The sequence below is a fragment of the Lissotriton vulgaris genome, chromosome 3_1 (assembly GCF_964263255.1).
Source record: "Lissotriton vulgaris chromosome 3_1, aLisVul1.2, whole genome shotgun sequence".
NCBI classification, from domain to species: Eukaryota; Metazoa; Chordata; class Amphibia; order Caudata; family Salamandridae; genus Lissotriton; species Lissotriton vulgaris.
This window is the reverse complement of record NC_141689.1, coordinates 276388336-276411177: the sequence shown is the minus strand read 5'-3', so window position 1 is coordinate 276411177 and position 22842 is coordinate 276388336. Positions and strand designations below refer to the sequence as shown.

At 47.9% G+C, this 22842-nt stretch overlaps 1 pseudogene; it reads right to left on the bottom strand.

The window, feature by feature from the left end:
• Window positions 1-9850: 9850 nt before the first annotated feature.
• On the bottom strand, window positions 9851-10905 carry LOC147726320 (presenilin-associated rhomboid-like protein, mitochondrial pseudogene; annotated as a pseudogene).
• Between the last annotated feature and the right edge of the window lie 11937 nt (window positions 10906-22842).

Below are 22842 nucleotides of genomic sequence, written 5' to 3'. Positions count from 1 at the left end.
GTCGCAACTCGAGGCCGCGGCTGCGGCCTATGTTGGAATAGGCTCCACGGACCAGAGAGGAGGTGACGCAAGGGGCGGAGACAGGTCCGGAGGCTACCGCGACAGGACCTCGAATCGGAGCTAACCAGGAAACCGCACTGGATTTGTCTGACCGAGGGCTGCATACGACGGGCCCCAAGGTCAGGTGCGGGAGAGGCCCGGGACCGCGCTGACGCCGAGTGCGGCGAGGAGACCAGCAGTGGAGCAGAAGCCCACCATAGACGCCCCGAGAGGTGAGGAGGGGGTCGAAAGACTACTGTGGTGCACCGAACCCTCAAGAGCCGCTTTGGGGGCGGCCGATTGACTGGGGGCCGCGGCTGCGGTCTATGAGGAGGGGGCCCGGAGGAGGAGCTGGGTCCTGCTGTGAGGGGACCGTGTCACGCGGCCAGCAGAAAGGGACTGGACCCAGTACATGCCTCCTGCGTAGTCGGGGAGGGGCAAGGGAGCCCAGGCAAAGGAGGACACTTCCAGGAGCCTCGGGGCCCTGCTGGAGAGCACTGCCGAAGAGGATCACGAGAGCTGCTGTGGCAGCGGGGACCACTGAGGTCTGCTCCCCGCGGGGAGTGGAGTCAGAGCACTCATCTGCGACCACCCCGGGTGTGGAGACCGGGGGCAGCCGAAGGGGTCCGGGCCTGGCAACATCGAAGTGGCCCGCCTGTGCGTGTGGGGGCCTCACGAGACTATCTGGCGCAGGGGTCTGCGCCGGCCATGCGGAGGCCCGGCCCCTGTGGTGACACACGCTGAGTGACCCGGAGAATCAATAACTGAAGAATCCCCAACAGTCGAACAGGGAGGGAAGGAGGACGCCAGGTGGCCCTCCGCGACCAAGGCGCACGGCCTATAGGATTGGACGCTCCAGGGGTGCCGGCTGGCCGCGGCGCGGTTGACATTGGCACGGCTTGAGGGGTATACTTGGCTGCAGCCTACCTGGAGTGGCATACACAAGATTGGTGCAAGCGATACACTCCGACCCCAACAGGAGGGGGTGCGTGGGGTCGGAGCCCGGAGGCCTGGTCAGGCGAGGTATCTGTGAACAGCGAGGCGGCCACGCGGACGAGATGGCGAATCAGAAGGGCAGTAAGAGGAATGATCGCACGCTCCCTGAGATGCTCGGCAGGTCCCAGGCCAGGGGGGTCAGAAATCTGCCTTCACCGAGCGCGGCAAGTGGCTCTCAGGAAGCGGAGAACCTCCGGTCACCAGATCCTTTTTGAAAGCTCTATTCGGCACGTTGCGAGAAGATTTCCAAGCGCTAAAGCAGGAAGTGGCTGGGGAAGTCCGTGAAATTCGGAGAGAGGTGGACGGCCTAGGGGAGAGAGTGGCCACGGTGGAATGCTCTACGCAACGGCAGGATGAGGAAATCACGCAGCTACAAGAAGTGCTGCGCCTGAGGGACCAGCAGATGGACCTCCAAGCACATAATGAGGACTTGGAAAATAGGTCTCGGTGGAACAATATAAGGGTTCGAGGAATACCATCGACGGAAGAGGGATCGGATGTGGCGGGCTACCTACGGGAGCTCTTCAGAGACATACTGGGAGAAGCAGTGGACTTTCCTACACGGATAGACAGGGCTCACAGAGTGGGACCCCAGAGGCGTGCGACAGCTCCACCTCCGGACATATTGGTCTTTCTTCCAGATTTCCCGTTGAAAGAACGAATCATGGCAGAGGCACGGAAAAAACCTTCACTGGCCTTCCGCGGGCACCCTGTGGCCTTATATCAGGACTTGTCTGCTATCACCCTACAAAAACGCAAAGCGTTTAAAATCGCAACTGACTTTCTAAAACAACATGAGACATCCTACTCGTGGGGCCACCCTTTCCGCCTCATTTTCAAATGGAACGGGGAGATGTATCAACTGAGGTCTCTGCAGGACACGTGTGAAGTATTAGGGATCACCGCGGAGGAAGAGGAGTCCGCCTCGCCACGTAGGAGACGCGCTACTGATGACGGGTGGCGCAGGGTCTCGAGGCGCAGAACATCGGCGGCGTCCCAGCGGCCAGGCTCGCCCACCATTCGGGCCGGCATGGTGAGCGCCATCCAAGCAGCATCCAGAGACACTACTGTGCATGAGGGTGTCACATTGACAGCGTAAGACTGCTCCGGGGGAGAACGACATTGCATTGCTGTTATTGCAGGCTTGGGGACAAGGAGGGTGGGGAGGGAGCGGGGGGGAAGGGTGTGGCTGGACGTCCACTTAGATACTCTACCACGGACTTGTCCGGTTAGGACATGGCTGGGACAATTTTTCCGAGGGTGTTGGGGGGTGGAGAGTGGGGGAGGGAGGGGGGGAGTTGGGGTAGAGGGAAGGGTGGGGGAGTGGGGAGAGTTGGGGAGTTGTGGGACAGTGGGGTTGGGAGTTGGGTTGGGGGAGGGTTAGGTACAGTTCGTCCAGTGCTCTTGATGCATCAGCGCTGCCCCGCTGGGGCACCTGTGGCTGTTAGGCCCACAAGCCGTCCCTCCATAAAATGGATCCATTGCTTCTATCACATCGTTCTGATCCACCATGGCGACCTTTAAGGTAGTGACCCTTAATGTCAAGGGGTTTAACAACCCCGTTAAGAGGAGGGCGGTCCTGTCTTTGCTAGAGGACATCTGTCCAGGAGACTCACTTGCTCACACGGGACTGCCACAGACTGCGATCCTGCATATTTCCTACGCAGTTCTTCTCCTCGAACACCACCAAAACAGCTGGGGTAGCGATCTTAGTGTCTAAATCCTTCAGGGGAGAGGTTCTACACAAGTTTGCAGAGCAAAGGGGGAGACTTTTAGCGCACAGGTTCAAACTAGGGGCCTTGACGTTTACCATTGGGACGATATACAGTCCGAACGAGCATCAGGACCGCTTCCTTCGATCAGCGTTAGTGGACATAACGGCATCCCCGGACAGACACATTATTTTGGGAGGAGACTTAAATATGGTGTTTGACACAGCTGTGGATAGGTCGGCTCAGCGTTCCCCACAGACTGGGGAACTATCACAGACAGTAAAGTCCCAACTGGCAGACTTGGATCTTCACGATCTCTGGCGCCACCTGCACCCCACAGACCGGGACTACTCTTACTATTCACACGCACACAAGACATATGCCAGATTGGACCACCTTATGGTTACCGGACCGGTCCGCGATTTAGCCACGACGTCTGAGATAGGGGTCATCTCTCTATCAGATCGAGGGGCCGGTCTCAGGGAACTTCTCTCTGCCGGCGGACCGGACTCCCCGCGGGGTTTGGCGCCTCAGAGACACTCTCTTGCATTAAAAAACAGTTGTGCAATGCGTTATGGGTGCGATCAGGGAATTCCAATCACACAATGATAACGCTGACACCTCATTGGCGACCCAGTGGGCGGCACTTAAGGCGGTAGTGAGGGGAGAATTCATTGCGATCTCCTCGGCAGAGAACAGGGAACGGCGACAAAAATGGGACGAACTCACGCAAACAGTCAGGGAACTTGAAGAGGTGCATCGTCGCACAGGGGCCCCCAGAATCTGGAGGCAGCTGAAGGCAGCGAGGAAACTCCTGTCGTCCTTGGACATGGATAGGGCGGAATATGCGGCGCTACGGCTAAAACACGCTTATTACACGGGGAAGATAGGTGTGGTCGCCTTTTAGCAAACAAACTCAGGGTGGCCCACGAACGCCATCGGGTGAAAGAAATTGCGGTGGGGGATGGCGTGAGGGTCACAGATGACACTCAGATAGCCGAGGCCTTCCGTCGATTTTATGCCGAACTATACGCAGGGGAAAGCCCGATGGCGCAGGAGTCGGAGGACTATCTGGACACGGTCACCCTTTCGTCCCTAGCACCGTCTCAAACTGAATATCTAGAAAGAGAGATCCGGGTCAAGGAGGTAATTACTGCCATCTCTAGACTTAAACATGGAAAGGCCCCTGGCCCGGATGGCTACACCGCACTCTTTTATAGAACGTTCAGTGCCACACTGGCGCCCATATTCACTAAGCTGTTTAATTCCTTCTCCACGCCGGGGGCTATCCCACCTGATCTCTTACAAGCCACGGTGTCAGTCATACCCAAACCGGGAAAGGACCGGACCCAATGCAGCTCGTACCGACCGATTTCCCTTTTAAATGTTGACCTCAAACTGTACACGGGGATTCTTGCGGCTAGACTGGCGCTCCACCTGCCGGGTCTGGTGGAGCCGGACCAGGCTGGCTTTGTACCCGGGAGGCAGACGGTGGATAACACCAAGAGAGTGGTACATATCTTGGAAAAGGCCTCTCGGGTCCCCGGGGAAAGAATGCTATTATCGGTCGACGCTGAACTAGCGTTCGACCGGGTGCACTGGCCTTATTTAGAGCGGGTAATGGAGAGGATGGGTATCGGCGCGAAATTTCGCTCCTTAGTGTTTAATTGCTACCGGTTTCCGTCGGCAGTGGTGCGGGTGAATGGCTGTAACTCTCAGAGGTTTAGCATTGAGCGAGGCACCAGACAGGGGTGCCCGTTATCCCCACTCCTTTTCGCTATGTACATGGAGCCATTCGCCCAGAGAATACGGCAGAATCCGGACTCGACCGGCGAGAAGATGGGAGGGTATATTCACACGGTCAGCCTCTACGTGGACGACGTGATACTGACTTTAGAAGACCCGAGGCGTGCTCTGCCCGCGTGCATTGACGAACTGGAGACCTTTTCAAGAGTGGCAGGATTCAAGATGAACATGGGGAAATCAGCGGCATTAGACATCTCTCTGACGCCTGCAACAAGACAGGAGTTACAGGGACTCTTCCCCATGCATTGGTCAGCCCGACAAGTCCAGTACTTGGGTATCCTGCTGGCACCTACGCTGCAGGCAATGGTAACTGCTAATTATGCGGCCCTGGGCAGGAAGATTAAGGAGGAACTGGGGAGATGGAGTAAAGGCTTGATATCCTGGCTTGGTAGGGTGGCAGCGATCAAAATGACGGTCCTCCCCCAGATCTTGTATCTGTTCCGGGCATTGCCGTTGCAACCACCCAAGGGATGGATCCAGCAGACACAGGCGGACTTATACCGCTTTGTTTGGCAGGGCCGCAAACCCCGGATGAAGAGGGCTCTCTACACGTTGGCACCGGAGTCCGGGGGACTGGGTATCCCAGACCTACGCAAATATTTTCAAGCGGCGCAGCTGAGATATCTGGTGGAATGGAGCCGGTGGGAGTCAGACAAGCACTGGCTATTCCAGGACCAGGCGGTGGCGGGCCGTCCCTTACAGGAGGTGCCCTTCCTGCGTAGAGCGCACCGCCCTCCGAACCTCTACGCGTCTTTTGTTACGCTGGTCCCGCTGAGGGTGTGGGACGCCACCAACAAGTCCCACGATCTCACCACATTCCCCTCTCCGTTTACGCCTATTGTAGACAACCCGGATTTCATGCCGGGGACTGAACCGGGAGCCTTAACGCACTGGCGTGCTGCCGGATGCAGGGCTCTCTTCCATCTGTATGAGGCGGACGGGGTCCTCTCTTTTCAGAGTCTCAAAGAGGACTACCGGTTGTCCGAAATGGACAGGATGCGCTACTGTCAGGTGCGACACTGGGCTCTACAGCCACAGGTGCGAGAATCGGCAGACAGGAAGCTATTGCCGTACGAGAAATGGTTGGTGACACGCACCTCAGACGCAAAACTCATCACGGATCTTTATAAAATGTTACAACCCCCTCCCTTCCACTTTCATAATCCTGGTAGAGAGCGTTGGAACAGGGAGCTGGGCAGGACACTGAGCCATAAAGAGTGGGACCAGATTTCGTATCGTGCACGGCACTCCGCATATCATATAGGACTCACCGAAACATTCACCAAAGTATCTACATACTGGTATTATACCCCGGAACGGTTGCATGAGATGAATCGGCATATTGAGAACACCTGTTGGCGGGAGTGTGGGCAACCTGGTACACTGACTCATGTCTTATGGGAGTGCCCGCTATTACATGCCTACTGGAAGGAGGTGCTTGATGAGGTTGACTCCCACTTTGAGATAGAGCTGCCCCGCCTCCCAGCATACGTCCTACTGGGCCTTCCTAACGGGTTGATGTACCCACTGAAGTCCCGCAGGGGTAGACAAATTGCCATTGCGCTGGGCTCAGCCGTTCAAAACATCCTAATACACTGGCGCACGACCACTGTCCCGTCCACTACAGGTTGGCTGCACAGATTGTGGCATATCCTGGGCATGGAGAAACTGTCACTCATGATGGCTGGGGAGGTGGAACAATTTGAGGAGCTGTGGCAGCCATTCCATGCACTACTAGCCACTGAATTTAGGGAACTAACCTGTCCAAGGTACTTGAGATTACTGAGACTTACACCACCGATAGACTACACAGCTTAACACCCAGCGGGTTGGGAAGCACGAGGGGGGAGGGGTGGTGGCAGAGATATGTACGTTTGGCTGAACAAGGCACTGGATGGGGGAAAGGAGGGAGGTAGGGGGGGCAGGTTGAGGGAGGGAGTTGGGGGGGTAGTTTCTTCAAAATGGGAAGGGTACAGAGGGTTTATTCCTACCTCAGGGTGTTGTTTCATGTTCTGCACACGGGAGCGGATCCAACATAGCCACTACTTCAATTGTGGGGTACCTGGCGCTACTTTGAGATGGGCTCCCTGGATCATAGCACTGATGCCATTACTTGAATGCCTTTTTTCTATCTTTGTTCTCTTTCAATAAAATACTTTAAACCTAAAAGGTGCTGCAGAAGAAAGCGCCTGTTTTTTTTCCCTGCAAATAGTTTCAACGAAGGGTTTGAATGCTACAATCACCATCTTCCCAACTTACAGAACTAGCAGACTTGTCAGAGAACCAAAATGTTCTACACAGTTTAAATATTTTATCAGGGACATAGTCTATTTTGCCAATTTTTTGGGCTTTCAACCTGCTTCCAGTTAGTGGTAGAAATGGGTGTGAAACCAATAATGGATCCCAGAAAACTATACATTTCTGAAAAGTAGACAAATTCTGAATTCAACAAGAGATCATTTGTGCAGATCCTTCAAGGTTTTCCTGTAGAAAATAACAGTTGAAATAACAAATATTGAAATAGAGTTGGAAAAAAACAGCCATTTGTGCCTAGGCTTTCACCTGGAAATTCTTCTAAGTATGGCAGATTATTAAAAGCAATATACAGTTATGTCCGTTGGACCCTTCCGGTTGCGGGGATATGTAGGACTTGTAGATTCACCAAGAAGCCAAGATACCCAAAGCCAATAACCCAGTTGCATCTTGCAATGATTTTTCATTGCGTACCGGGTATACAGCAATTCATTTGGAAAAATATAAAGACTGAAAACTAGGTATAAAGGAAACCTATGCATTTCTGTAATAGAAATAACATATGGAGTTTAGAAGCAGTGGCTATATGCACATCTTCGAATCTGTGGTTACCTCTACTAGCATGTGAATTAAGAGGGCATTTTTCAAAATGACTTCGTTTACACACTGTCTTACATTTGGAAGGCAGAAATGCATAGAAAGTCAATTGGTAATAACACTTGTTCTACTATTCTTCCCCCAAGTCTTCTGATGATAATTGTACCTCACTTGTGTAGGTAGGTCTAGTGCCCACGAGAGGAAACAGCCCAAAAAACAACGAGGACACATCACATTTTTCCAGTGAAAACTGACCCCTTTTTTGCAATGTGCTTATCTGTAAATTTTGGACCATAGCGCAGGCTGCACCTAAGGAAACCTAGCACACTTGTAAAAAAAAGTTTCACTAGACACCCAGGGGAATTCAGGATGGGGTGACCTGTGTGGCTGTCACCAGGTTCTGTTACCCAGAATCCCCTGCAAACCTCAAACTTTGTAAACAAAATAAAAGAATGTCCTTACATTTCTGTGATGGAAAGTTCTAGAATCTACAAGGAGCCACAAACTTCCACCCCATCCACCCAGCATTTACCCAAGTCCAGGGCTTAATTTGAGCCGGAGCTTGCCGGTGCTTAGCACCGGCACCTAATTATCAGGGCCGGGTCTACACAGTCACACTGCATTAGGTGCACCTGCGGTCCCGTCAGTAATTGATTTATGTGACTCGAGTGTGGCACTGGCAGAGAGAGCGTGTGCTGCTGCTGTACCGTACGTGCTGTGAGCTGCAGTCACTTAGTTATAGTTACCCCGTTGTTATTGTTGCCTAAACACTTACTGTGTGTGACTGTTTAAATGGTGACTTGACGTGAGTGATTCAATTTCTCCTCCTCACTCTTTCTTCAAACTTCCGGCGGCCGGCCTTAGATCAGTGTTGCTGGCCTGGTGGAGTGGGCGGGACACTGTATAGTAGTTGTTGTTGGGCAGGGCAGGGCTTTGCCTGGGCTGGGTCTTCCTCTGCGGGGGTTGGGGCTGTGCGCGGCAGAGGCAGCGACGCGTGCGCAGATTTGAGTGCGCGCGCATTTGCTGGTTTAATTTTGCCTCAGCATGCCCACCCCAGCATACCCGCACCGCACCACCGAGTTTCCAACGCAGCCTTTCAAAGAAGTAGAGGTGTGGGTGTCGGTCGGGACCTGCTCCTTGGACGACGTTGAGCCTGAGTGAGGCAGGTGGTACCTTTGGCTAGAGTGACTACTGCTGCAGAGTAGACAGTACATAGCTCTTCTCAACAGGTGAGGGCGAGCGAGGCATAGCCTGGGCAGTGGGTATGCCGGCAGCCTATAAATACAGCTGCGCAGGTGAGGCAGGGCAGGGCAGGGCAGGGCCTGGCAGGACGCAGGGGGCGCCGTGATAGTGATTACTCATTACGGTTTTTGTATTTTTTATTATTATGTTGATTGTGTCTGGTTGCGTCGTGATGGCCTGGGGTAGGCCAGCGCCGGCGGCTAAATCATGATTTAAATAAGCTGCGCAGGTGAGGCAGGGCAGGATTACTGTTTTTTCATCATAATGATGTAGATTGGTGACTGGTGGTGAGTGACTGTCTGGTTTGATCATGATGGCCTGGGGTAGTAGGCGGCGTATGCCGGTGGCAGCAAAATCATGATGTATTACAAAATAAGTAGAGCTGTGCAGGTGAGGCCTACTGCTGGTTTTAATAAACTGTACTTTTTTATTATTATGTTGATGCGGGGTCACTCTGATCATAAGGATGAGGTTTGCTTTGATTTGATTATCACGATGATCATGTTGCTAGTAGTGTGCACTATGACTGCAGGCTATTGTTGCGGCGTGGGCCGGCCCAGGGTGCCTGGATAGATAGATCAGTACTCGCCCTTATAGATTCAGTTTCGGTTCAGAGCAGGCTCCTGAAATCTGTGGGGGTTGGGGCTGTGGCTGTGCGCGGCAAGCAGCGTGCGCATATTTTTTCACTTTGTAATGCGTGCGCATTCACTGCTTGCCACGGTGCCACCACACCCCAGCATACCCGCACTGGCTCAGGCAGCTCTGAGGCCCACTCACCACCACCGGCACCGTCATATTCATCATGGCCCGGTGGCCAGCCAGCCCAGCCAGCCGCCGATCAAAGTAGTGGTGATCGGATCGGGTGATGATTGATTTTGTCACTTGTGCAGAGTACATTCACATGGTGCAGGCTAGCCTAGTGCACAAGATCGATCAATGCGGATTGCTGTGTGATGTAAGTTTGTAAGTGCAGTCAAGTAATACTGCATAATGATAACACACACACATCAAAGCCACCACTGTCAAATATTAAAAATTACATTCGGTTTTAAGGGTTTGGCAATGGTGAAAACTTGAGTCCAAGAGTTTATTAAATTATTTTACACATACATTAAAGCAGGAAGTCCAATTTGTTCTGTACAGCAGATAAAACCCCTCAAAATAAAAGAAAAATGTGGAAAATTACAATGACCACGGTAAAGGTCTCATTTTCCTGGGGTTTTAGTTCTCCATTCATGCCACATTTTCACAAGTGGTTCTCTGTTCTTCCAGATCTGCTCATGTCCATAGGTCACGTACCATATTCCAAAAATAGCTCCACCGAGACGAGATTTGCAGCTGCATGATCAAATATCCTCCAACCAAGAAATAAACCTGCAGTATCCAGTGCGATGAGGAGAGCATTCAACGCACTTTCAGCTGTGCACGTGAACATAGGAAGAATTCTTGCTAGTTTTGCTTCTGGCATCTTGGTACATACTGCTGCAAGGACTGTCGTAATGGCCCCCGCCGCACCAAGTGATGGACAAAATCGTCCTGTGGCCGTTTTAGCAAGGTAGCTGGCAAAACTTGAGATAACACCTGCGCTGACAAATAAACTGCCATGAACTGCTCACTTCACAATATGGATACTATACTTGAAGAAAAACTCAACACATACATATTTGCTGCCATGTGAAACAGAGAAATGACTGAATGTTGACTGAATCATCGATAGGCAAAGAGTTTTGGAGACCGGGTTAGAAGTGAAGTATTTAATCATTGGGCGCTGCATGGACGGCACTTTCCAGAGACAGAATATTAAGACATTTGCTGCTATGATTCCTGCCGCCATCTGTTGCCCTTTAGTCAGGCTGTTCCACCACTTTTTCACCTGTTTTTATTAAATCCAATTCTTTTTTGGCATCCTGGTATCCAGCCAATCTGCCTGTACCTCATCAAACTAGCACTGGACTCTGAATTTCAGTGCTTCATACTGCCAAATAGAAGCAGAATCAAATGCACAACCTGTAAACCCAACAGTAAAAACAAAAGGTTTAAATAGGCGCTTTACTGAATTGGAGGTGGTCTGAAAAACAGTCTCCTGCAATGGTAGCTTCTCAGGATTTTGCTCTTCAACATTTTTGCGTGCTTTCCGAAATCCATGTCTTTGCTGTGTGAATAATGTAAACCTGTGTTCGTAGTTCCGAGTCTGTGTCAGGCTGTCCTGAATCCAGCCTCGTGCTCTGCAGCTCCTCAATACCAAAGTCCCACAGGCCATTCCACAGGACTTCTCACATTGACTTCTGTTTTAATTCACAGGACTCCTTCACAGTTGCACTGCAGACTGGAGCACGTCCCAATTTTCTGTGCAGTATCTCACCTTGAGTCAGTTAGATACACTCACTAACATTTTGTTGTAACAAATTGGTTGTGCAAGAACCTGCTGGTGCGACCGATAATAGCAGCATGATGTTCGCTTGAAGGTACCGACCAGCGACATTGCGTAACACCGAGGCCGCTGTTACATGCTGAAATAGTTACACACAATGGTTGCGGAGTGCTAACAGCACTTCTTGTGAGGGGAGCTCTTTTACTGTACAGTGTCAGAATGATACAACACAAGAGAGTCAATACCTCATGTGAGTGACACTGGAGACTCTAGGTAAACAATGACCTGTCGATCAAAGCAATGAGCATATTTCATATAACAACATGGGGGTAGGGGTGTCAGTTTGCCACTATATCCTTTTTGTAAAAGCAGCTGCTGCTGAGTTCTTGGGCTCCAGTAATATTCAGGCATAAATTAAATTGTCAAGATAACTCTGGTGATTAATCGTCTACCTGGAGAGAGCCAGGAGCTTTGTCTAGGTGAAGCTGTGACTGCTTCAAAGGTGGTACAGGGTTATATACCTGCTGCAAAGAACGTTTACCAAGCAGAACAAAAAAGTGCATATAATGTAAAATAGGTCAGTGTGTTACTGCTTCTGTCGGAGAGATCCTTTTGTTAATTGCAGTTTGCGAGTTAAAATCCTATCATAGAACAGCAAGCTATTAACTCGTCTGTCTGTCATCAAAGAGCTGCATGCAAACAGCAAGTTATATATTAGAGCTAAATGTTTTGTTGGGCAATCTTTCATTATCCTAATCTTGCAAAAGGGTCTAATGTGGGTAGAAATCAATTCTTATTGAAGAGAACCGCTAACAATGCTGTTATGTTTTAAATTCTAAATTTGCCCTTTTCCAGACTTTGAACTCTTAAAGTATATTGCCTACAATGACAATCATGGATGACATGTGGCTCCTATACCTTGTAGTCCTGTCTGATGTTACATTCCCTATATACTGATTTACACACGTAGGATTGTATCTATGCAATGTGTGAATGATGCAAAGTGCTCTGACACCTTACACTGGTATGAGAGGCGCTATTAAAATACATTAATATAAGACAGTGGTTATGGAGACTTGAAGCCAAGGGCAGTGTTAAAGGGTGGTTCCAGCACCACTGGCTTGGGTGCCTTTCTTTGACATTTTCATCCTTTCTTGCTTGAGTGCCTTTGTGTGATGCTTCTATGCTTTCTGGCCTGGTTGGGTGACTTTGTGTGACGTTTCTATGATTTCTGGCCTGGGTGCTGTGACGTTTCCATTAGTGATTTTAGCTAATTTATTCCAAAATTGTGCTTTAAATGCACTTTTCAGTTTATCTTTTTCAAAATGTTCACAGGGCAGGGGAACCTCCTATCAAAGCCTTACTATGAGGAAAGCTCCCTTGCTGAAATTCAAATCAACCAGGTATATATTACCTCTGACTTTTAGCAGTGCCAGTTGAAGGCGTGGGTGGAGCTAATATAGTAAGTGGGTGGAGCCAGTGGAGGAAGTGGGTGGAGCCAGAGAAAAGTAGGTGTGGCCTCTGACAAACATTTGAGCACCTGCACTTCATATTTTACAAATTAAGCACTGCCCAAGTCTCCCGATCAAAATGGTACCTCACTTGTGTGGGTTGCCTAGTGGCTGCAACAGGAAACGGCCCAAAAAGCTATGTGGACACATCAAATTTTTCCAGTGACAAAAGACCCATTTTTTACGATGTGCCTAGCTGGGGATTTTGTACCCTAGCTCAGCTGGCACCTAGGGAAACGTAGTAAGCCTTACATTTTTTTAATATTAGATACTCAGGGGAATTCAGGATGTGGTGATGTGTGTGGCTCTCAGCAGGTTCCCAGAATCCTTTGCAAACCTCAAACTTTGTAAAAAAAAAACCTTTTTCCTCACATTTCTGGGATGGAAAGTTCTGGAATCTGCGGGGAGCCACAAACTTCCACCCACCCTGCATTCCCCCAAGTCTCCCGATAAAAATGGTACCTCACTTGTGTGGGTAAGCCAAGTGCCCAAAACAGGAAAAGGCCCCAAATTTACGACTAAGACTTCAAAATTATCGATAGCAAAAAGGCCGGGTTTTGCAAAGGAGTAACCAGTGTTTTTGGTTCCAGGCTTGGCAAGTATCTTGGGAAACCTACCAAACCCAGACATTTCTGAAAACTAGACACCCGGGGGGTCCAGGGAGGTGTGGCTTATATGGATTCCCCAATATTTTCCTACCCCAAATCCCCTGCAAACCTCTAATTTAGCTGGAAGAAAAAAAAATAAACATTTTTCTTTCATTTCTGTCTGAGATCACTGCGCCAGCACAAATTTCCTACCACCCAGCGTTCCTCTTGGTCTTCCAATAAAAATGAGACCTCACTTGTGTGGGTATTCAATGCAGAGTCAGCCTAAAAACGTATATTTAAAAATAAAAAATAAAGCACTTTGAGTTTGTTATGCTAGCCCCTCAATATAGCGGTTTTCCCTCTTCCCTGTCACAGGCGCAGGCACTTGGCCCACCCACACAAATGAGGTATCATTTTACTCGGGAGACCGAAGGGAACGCTGGGTGGTAGGGAAATTTGTTTCGGTGTGGTGATCCCACACAGAAATGTGAAAAATATTGACTTTTGTAGCTAAATTTGAGGTTTACAGGGGATTCTGGGTAAGAAAATGTTAGGAGAATCACGCAAGCCACACCTCGCTGGACTCCCCCGAGTGTCTAGTTTTCAGAAATTTCTGAGTTTGATAGGTTTCCCTAGATAGCCGCTGAGCCCAAGACCAAAAACGCAAGTGACTACCTTGCAAAACCAGGTAGTATTTTGATACGAAATGTTGATGCCTCCACAATAGGTATTGGGCCCTTCCCCGTCGCAGGCACTTGACCCACCCACACAAATGAGGTAGCATTTTTATTGGGAAACCTGGGGGAATGCTGGGTGATAGGAAGTTTGTAATGGCCCATTGATTCCACAGCCTTCCCACACAGAAATTAGGAAAAAAGGATTTTTTTAAAGCTAAATTTGAGGTTTGCAGGGGATTCTGGTAAGCAAACGTTGGGTGATCTATGCAAGTCACACCTCCCTGGACTCCCCGAGATGTCAAGTTTTCAGAACTATCAGGGTTTGGTAGATTTCCCTAGATGGCCGCCGAGCGCGGAAACAAAACGCAGGAGTTCCCTTTGTAAAAACAGGTTATTTTGTTCCCGAGCTTGGCAGCTATCTAGGTAATCTTCGATCAAATAAGGAGCATAACCAAGATGCCCTCCACTCACAAACTTCAAAAATCAATAAGACATATATCTATTATCTATGCCCCGTAATGAGAAAAATAGAAGAAACTGAACACTCTATCAGGTAAAATAGAGTTGTGAACATCACACATATTTTTAAATTTTTACTAGTGTTCACACTCAATTAAAAAGACGGCATGTTTAGACCGTTTTGACCTGAACGGTCGAAATGTTTCATTGCCATAAAAACGTTTTGCCGCAATTTTATCAGGGCACGGGGACACATCTCCACCTCAAGAATACACTGGACCGAGTGGTTGCCAGGTGGACTCCTACCAGCAACTCACCGGGAGTGGACACGGAGGGTGATTACCCACTACAACTCAATGAATCCAAGAAAACACACCGCCGGGCCAGATGCTCGCGTTGTAATGTTCAGTTTACTCTTTTTTCACATTAGGGGGCATAGATGGTAGGTAGATGTCACCTTCACTTATATACCTCACTCTTTCATTTCTTAATTTCTTATATTACTTTAAGAGTTAGGTCACATTCATTTTTCTGTCAAGAAAGTGCCGATGATGACAGAGTGAGCAAACTGGTGAGTACCAACCAATAGCTCTATGGATGGTGCTTACGTGAGGCACTTTCGGACCCACCTCACATTTTTCAGTTACATTTTGTTAGCCCACTGGGAGACCATTCGCTGGTGGGATTTTGGCCTGCACTGGGTGGTTGATGAGTTTTTGATAATAATTAACACATGCGGGTGGGCATGAATAGATAAGCAAGCATAGTCTCGCCAATGAGTTAAAATGATATTAATTTGGCAGAAATTGTTTAAAGTTATAATCTGTTTCTTATAACCAGGTCTTGTTGATTTTTTAGGCCACGTAGGTAAACCTACCAAACCCAGACATTTCTGAAAATGAGACACCCGGGGGAGGGTCCAGGGAGGTGTGGCTTGCGTGGATCCCATGATATTTTCCTACCCAGAATCCCCTGCAAACCTTAAATTCAGCTAAGAAGAAAAAAAATACATTTTCCTCACATTTCTGGGTGGGATCAGCAAGCCGGCACACATTTCCTACAACCCAGTGTTCCCCTCTGTTTCCCAATAAAAATGATACCTCACTTGTGTAGGTGCCCAAAACAGAGTCAGCCTAAAAACGTATAAAATGAGAAACTGAGGGGGAACCAAAGTGTGTTTATAAGGGCAGTTATTTTTTTGTATATGTTTTAGGATGACTCCGTTTAGGCATCCACACAAGTGAGGTCTAATTTTCATCAAGAGCTCGAGGGCAACACTGGGTGGTAGAAAATTTGTGCTGGCGAAGGGATCCTTCAACTTTCCCACACACATGTGAGGAAAATTTGACTTTTTAGCTAAATTTGAGGTTTGCAGAGGATTATGGGTAAAAGAAATGCTGGGGGATCCACAAAAGGCACACCGCCAGCCAAGGGACAGTCCACACACACTGCCAGCCAAGTGCCAGTCCATGTACTCCACCAGCGAAGCACCATCCACGCACAACGCCAGCCAAGCACCATCCAGTCCACACACACTGCCAGCAAAATGCTAGTACACACACAACCAGCAAAATGTCAGTATATGCAGACCGTCAGCCGAACTACAGTTCACACACACACCCAAGGAAACTTTTCCTGGTATCTAGTGGTTTTCTCCCCCGCTGTGGAAGCAGATGAGCCTAAAAATCACTGATCTGCTCCAAAGGGGAGTGGGTGGGAGGGGGGGACAGAAACGGCTAAAATTTGTGCCTAAAAACAAGGAGAGCGACCCTTAACTATGGGGCCGCTCCCTAACATGCCCATAAAAACATCCCTGGTGCCTAGAGGGCTTTCTGCCCCCACCCGGGCAGACAGATTGGGTGTAATTACCACAATCTGCCCCCAACTGTGACACTTTTTCTGAGGGGGTGGGGGCAATGACATGCCCAATCAAGGCAGCCCCACCCTTACACAAAGTAAAAATACTCACTGGTTTCTAGTGACCTTTCTGCCCTCTCAGGGGGGGGCAGATTGGGTTGAAATCGGCATGCCCCTTTAGGGCAGCACTCAGCCCTGCACATGGGGAGGGGACTATTGCCACAATATACCGCCCCAGGGGGAGGAACAGAAAAACTGCCTGTTTTTGGAGGGGCATAGGCATGCCCATTCTGGGCAGCCCCCATCCCTCTTTTAAAAAGGAAAAAAATCTGTAGTGTCTAGTGAGCTTTCTGGCCCCGCTGGGGCGCAGATCGGAGGTAATAACCCCCATCTGCCTCCCGGGAGGCGTAAAGACCCTTATGGCTTATGCACCCTGTGGCTTTTTTGCTCTAGTGCCGGGTGATCCTTTTGGGTATTGCACGCTCTATAAATTATCTAAAATAAATAAATAAAATAAAGACAGTCCCTTTTGTGTTGGGGCAATGCATATCCACTGTGTGCTGCCCCACCCCTCTTTTATTTAAAAAAAATTGTAATACTCCCTGGTGCCTAGTGGGCTTCCTGACCCCTCCTCTATTCACGGGGAGCAGATTGGGGGCAGAAAGAATGAATATGCCCGTAAAGTTGGGGAAGCAAAAGCCCTTGCCCAAGGGGCCGCTCCCCCTCCCTAGTGTCTAGTGGGTGGATCCCTGCTTGAGGTTTGCATCATCCATGGAAGGGTACCATTAGAAAAGGAAGATTCTTCCCTTTCCAATTATACCTCACACCTCTGTAGACGTGCTCGGGCGGCTGAGATAGACCTGTGTGCACATAGGCAGTGAAAGGAAAATGATCCGATTGGCTCATTTCACTTTCAATGTAATGACGTCAGCGCGCCATGCGTGCTATAGTCATTACGGTGGAAAAAAATGCCTCTGAGGTTTGGGTAGCTCTTCACGAGCTCCTGAGGCTAAAAAAACACAAAAAAATGAAATCCCTCTGCTGTTTACAGCAGAGGGATTTGGTGCTCATGTGAACAGGAGGGAAGGCTGCGTCCTCCGCACATGAGCACCGCAGCGCATGATGGAACGATTCCACCATGCGCACCAAACTGGTTAACTGCACTGACCTTTCAAATGCACATTTCTTTGCATTCTGATACTTGTAGTCCTGCTGGTATAGTGAGTAAAAATAAAAACACAAGTATTATAATTCAAAGAGAAACGGAAAACTTAATAAAATACCACTAAACCTTGGTACTTGTAAACATTATTTGTCCAGAAATAAAGGTCAATTTTCACTTTTAGACAACAAAAATTTGCATTTAGAGTTCAGCTGCTCCTGAAAGAGATTTTCACTGCATAGTTGGTTGCTGTCTTGTCTAATCTAGTCCTTATACCCGCTGCTGCTAAAGGGGGGAGGGGGCTTAGTATTTATTGGCCAGGTTTTGGATGATTACGCAAACTTCGCCACTCACCTCGAAAACCAGAATTCTTAGGTAATTTTGAAGTTGCCATAATTTGCTTGAACCCAGATTGTAGCTGAAATACACAAGTGAGGATACTTACTGTTATACATGCAAGTTATATTGTTTTACTCATATGCTATGCTTTAGCCCTTTCTTTGTTTCCCTGTTCCCTTATCCTCCTAGAATGTCTTAGGTAGATTCTAGGATTGTTCCTGAGTGGACATTCTGGTTGAGTAAGTTGTTCGACTGGTCAGCTGTGGGGTGTTCGTTATGCTGCTGGCTCCCAATAAAGTTGGCATATCTTACCTCCGAGAAGTGTCTAGAGTTGCTTTCTTCAGCACAGATTTTTGCGACGATCTTGTTGTGCTGACCAGACGAGTTGCAGCAAGCTTTTATCCATCTTCCGGTAAGCGGAGTCCAGCAGTGGACACCTCGGACCATTCCTTTGATTTGGTCCCAGCACTGATTCCCTAGACATAGTCTTCGGCCTCCCAGTTACGAGTAAACTGGAAAATAGAAAGTGGAATATTTCTGTCTCTACAAACACAGTCTCCCAGACTCTTGTGATGTCATTGTGCAAAGCATCCTGGTCAACCAGCGCATCATCGCGCTAGCACATACGGCAGCCATTTCATACAGCCGGACTTCTCCTCTTCAGCACCTGCAGTCAACGTTGCAGTCTGCCTGATCCAACCAGCTCGTCATCGCGCCAGCACGCATGGCAGCCATTTCCTACAGCCGAAACTCTCCTCTTCAGTATCTGCATTCAACGGTGTAGTCTATCTGATTGGTGTCATCGCGCTGTACTCACAAAGCAGCCATCTACGAGGTACAAGCCAAACGTCACATTCAACTTTCATTCTGGGTGACACGCACACCATTAGCATTAGCGAGTCCCAAATTCATTGTCGGCACAAGGACTTCGTCCGGGAAATCAGCATGTGTTACTATGGTGACACGCACACCACAGGTACTTATCATTTTACTTTCAGTACTTTCAAGCGTGCCTACGTTGACACCCTCACCTCACTTGTTTTACCTTATGCATCCTACTGCATGTTACTCACGGCGATGAGCACATCTACACCTACTGCTACCCACACCACAAGGTACTTGTCACTTTTATAATACTTGTTAATGTGCCTTTGGTGACACACTCCTCTATACTCTCTATACAGCTCTATACTTGCACCCACACTGTTCAATCTCTATTTAGAACCAATGGGAAATTTCCTACGTAAATCCAATATACTATCATCTCTATGTGGTCAACACTCAAATCTACCTTAAGGTGGCCTCCACTCACGATCTCTCATTCCTAAGCTTTACTCTCGGCTCCATTCAAAACTGGATGTTAACTCATCAACTGATTCTGAATCCCTCTAAAACTGAATTCCTCCTCCTCTCCTACTCACTTTCTCCTCCCCCGGCTCAATCATGGATGGATCAGATGAATCTACTTAACAATAAACCCATCCTTGTCGATAGCGTAAAATCCCTTGGTGTCATACTCGACAAAAAACTCAATCTACTCTCCCACATCAATTCCATTGCAAAGTCTGCTTCATACCATCTGCGCCTTCTTTGGGAGGTTCATCGCTTCTACCCGGAGCAAGACCTTAAAATCCTGGTCCAATCGCTGGTTCTCTCCAGACTGGACTACTGCAACTCTCTTCTTACTGGCCTCCCCAAATCCCACCTGTCCCCCCTTAAATCTGTTCTCCATTCAGCAACTCGTTTCATATATGGGGCCAAAAGAAGCGACCACATCACACCCATCTTATCCACCCTCCGTTGGCTTCCCATTGAGGCAAGATCTATCTACAAGACTGCCTGTATCACCCAAAAAGCCTTGCACTCCTCCTCTCCTCGCTACCTGGCGAATAAACTGAAACTCTCTGGAGGCTCTAGACCATCACATAATGCGGAAAATATATTGCTTGAACTTCCCACTTTCAAGAAGGAAAGATCAATGGCCCAATCCTTTTCAGGCAACGCAGTCAGAATCTGGAAGTCACTTCCGCCTCAGCTCCGGACCACCACCTCTTCCCAGGCCTTCAAAACTGACCTCCAAGCTCTCCTCCTTCAAAGACACTTCCAAATGTAATTCACGCCCTTTCTATTATCTGAAGGAAGTCCTTTCATTATAGGAAATTCTGTTTTACATGACTCTAAGAAGTGCCTTCCCAGTGTGTTCTTGTAGTTTGAGTGTCTGCCATTTATTTCAGTATTATACTTCTACTTGTATTGTGTACTCTTTTGTAACATGCACACGTCACTTTTCCTCTTGTAACGTATCGTTTGCTATCTCTTGTATTTTGTTTGTTTTTGATACATGCACAATTGCCACCATTGCCTCATGTAACATAATGTTTGCTTTTGTAACATGCTCACTTCTAATTTTCTTTTCCTCGTGTATCACTACTGTACCTATTGTGAAGCGCTCTGACACCTTCGGGTACTTTCAAGCGTGCCTACGGTGACACCCTCACCTCACTTGTTTTACCTTATGCATCCTACTGCATGTTACTCACGGCGATGTGCACATCTACACCTACTGCTTCATAACTACCCACACCACAAGGTACTTGTCACTTTTATAATACTTGTTAATGTGCCTTTGGTGACACACTTCTCTATACTCTCTATAAAGCTCTATACTTGCACCCACACTGTTCAATCTCTATTTAGAACCAATGGGAAATCTCCTACGTATATCCAATATACTATCATCTCTATGTGGTCGACACTCAAATCTACCTTAAGGTGGCCTCCACTCACGATCTCTCCTTCCTAAGCTTTACTCTCGGCTCCATTCAAAACTGGATGTTAACTCATCAACTGATTCTGAATCCCTCTAAAACTGAATTCCTCCTCCTCTCCTCCTCACTTTCTCCTCCCCCGGCTCAATCATGGATGGATCGGATGAATCTACTTAACAATAAACCCATCCTTGTCGACAGCGTAAAATCCCTTGGTGTCATACTCGACAAAAAACTCAATCTACTCTCCCACATCAATTCCATTGCAAAGTCTGCTTCATACCATCTGCGCCTTCTTTGGGAGGTTCATCGCTTCTACCCGGAGCAAGACCTTAAAATCCTGGTCCAATCGCTGGTTCTCTCCAGACTGGACTACTGCAACTCTCTTCTTACTGGCCTCCCCAAATCCCACCTGTCCCCCCTTAAATCTGTTCTCCATTCAGCAACTCGTTTCATATATGGGGCCAAAAGAAGCGACCACATCACAACCATCTTATCCACCCTCCGCATAAATAAAATAATAGTTTTGCCTTCTGCATATTACTCACGAATATGTGAACACCTACTTGCTTCATACTAATCATTATTATTAGCTACTACTATGTCTGCTCATCATATTTCTGTGGTGCCACCTCCTCAATTTCTGATCGAACCTAGTACTCCTTCCATACCTTGGGAAGACTGGATAGTCATGTTTGATAATTATTTAGTTGCCTTGGATGGACATGAGTTTAGTGCAAAAAGGAAAAAAGCACTCTTACTTAGTACTCTGTGCAAGGAGGGCCAGCGTGTTTTTAGATACTTAGCACAAGTGTTACAAGCCAATGGGGAACCAAAGCCAGATGAGTATAAAGAAGCAATGTGTAGGCTCTAGGATAGGTATGCTAAAGAAGAGAACTTAGCAATGAATCGTTATAAACGTTACACTCACTGTCAAAGGAGCGAAGAATCCATTGACTAATTTGTTGCCAGTTTGAGGGAACTTTGTAACTTCGGTGTCACGGCGGATGAGTTAATAAGGGACCAGTTAATTGTACAATGTAATAACAGAAAAATCTTAGAAAGGTTGTGGGCAGCTAAAAATCCTACTTTGAAGACAGCAATTGATTTCGCGAACGTCATAGAGCAGTCAGAGTGTTGCATGAAAGAACTGCAAAAACATAACACCAACCCTGATGTTACTGACGTTTCGGATAAATTTGCATGTGAAGGAAGTGACCTTGGAGACGAACATTCCAATAACTTAGCACTGTTCAGGGGCAAGAACAAGTTCATCAGCAAGAAAAGTTTATTCTCAAAGCTACCTGGTAAATCCTGTTTGAGGTGTGGTAGCAATGCCCATGCCTTTGATTCCAAATTCTGTTTTGCTATGAATAATGTATGCCTCAAATGTGGTTGTTTAGGACATTTCGCCTAGATGTGCAAAACCATATCACGGCCTAGACTAACTGTTGTTCAAGATAGTGTGGTGTAGACAAAAGAGATAAAATCCTTAGTGTTGGTGAGGATGATGATCCTCATGATAATGACAAGAGGATGAACAGACCCAAAGCTATGTTTTTGGTCGATGGGCAACAAGTCTCCCTAATGGTAGACACTGGGTCCAGATACACTATGATTCCCAAGAAAATGTTTGATAAGGAATGGTCAGGAAGACTTTTACAACCCAGAGATATATCTCCTGCGGGTTATCAAGGGGAGTCTATAGACCTGTTAGGTATTTTCAAAGCACAAACTGTATTCTCCAATAGGTCCACAAAAGGCAAGGTCTATGTGGCGGTGGACGGACCCCCCATCTTAGGTTGGATTCACCAATATGATCTTCATTTTGTCGGGAATCCCAGGGCACCCTCACAAGTCATGGTGGTGGACGATGAGAGTTTAAACAATTTTCTTGAAGAGTCTAGTAAAGTCTTTAGAGGTGAGTTGGGAGTACTCAAAAGATACGTTCACAAAACAGTACTAAAAAAAGACGCTATATCAGCCCAACATAAATTGAGGAGAGTGCCCTTGGTGGTGAGAGATTAAGGGACATCTCTTATAAAAAGATATGTTAGATGGTGGTGTAATTGAACCTGTAGAGGCCTCTAGTTGGATATCTCCTGTAGTGATTACCAAGAAGGCAGACGGCAAACTCAGGTTCTGTGTGCACTTGACGTCCCTTTACAGGTGCGTAGTTGCAGATGCTTTTCCCTTAACCAACATAGGATAGTTGGTCTCCATCTTAAAAGATGCCAGGTTATTTTCCAAACTCGATCTTAAGATTGCGTACCATCAAATAAAGTTGCACGAGTGTTCCAAACATCTAACAGCATTTATCGCCACAGAAGGGATATTTCAATTCACACGCTTACCCTTTGGGCTATCATCTGCGGCAAGTGTGTTTCCGCGGACGGTCACTGAAATTTGTAAAGATATTGACAAAGACGTATTTTTTTCAGGGCGATAACTTCATGTTTGGAA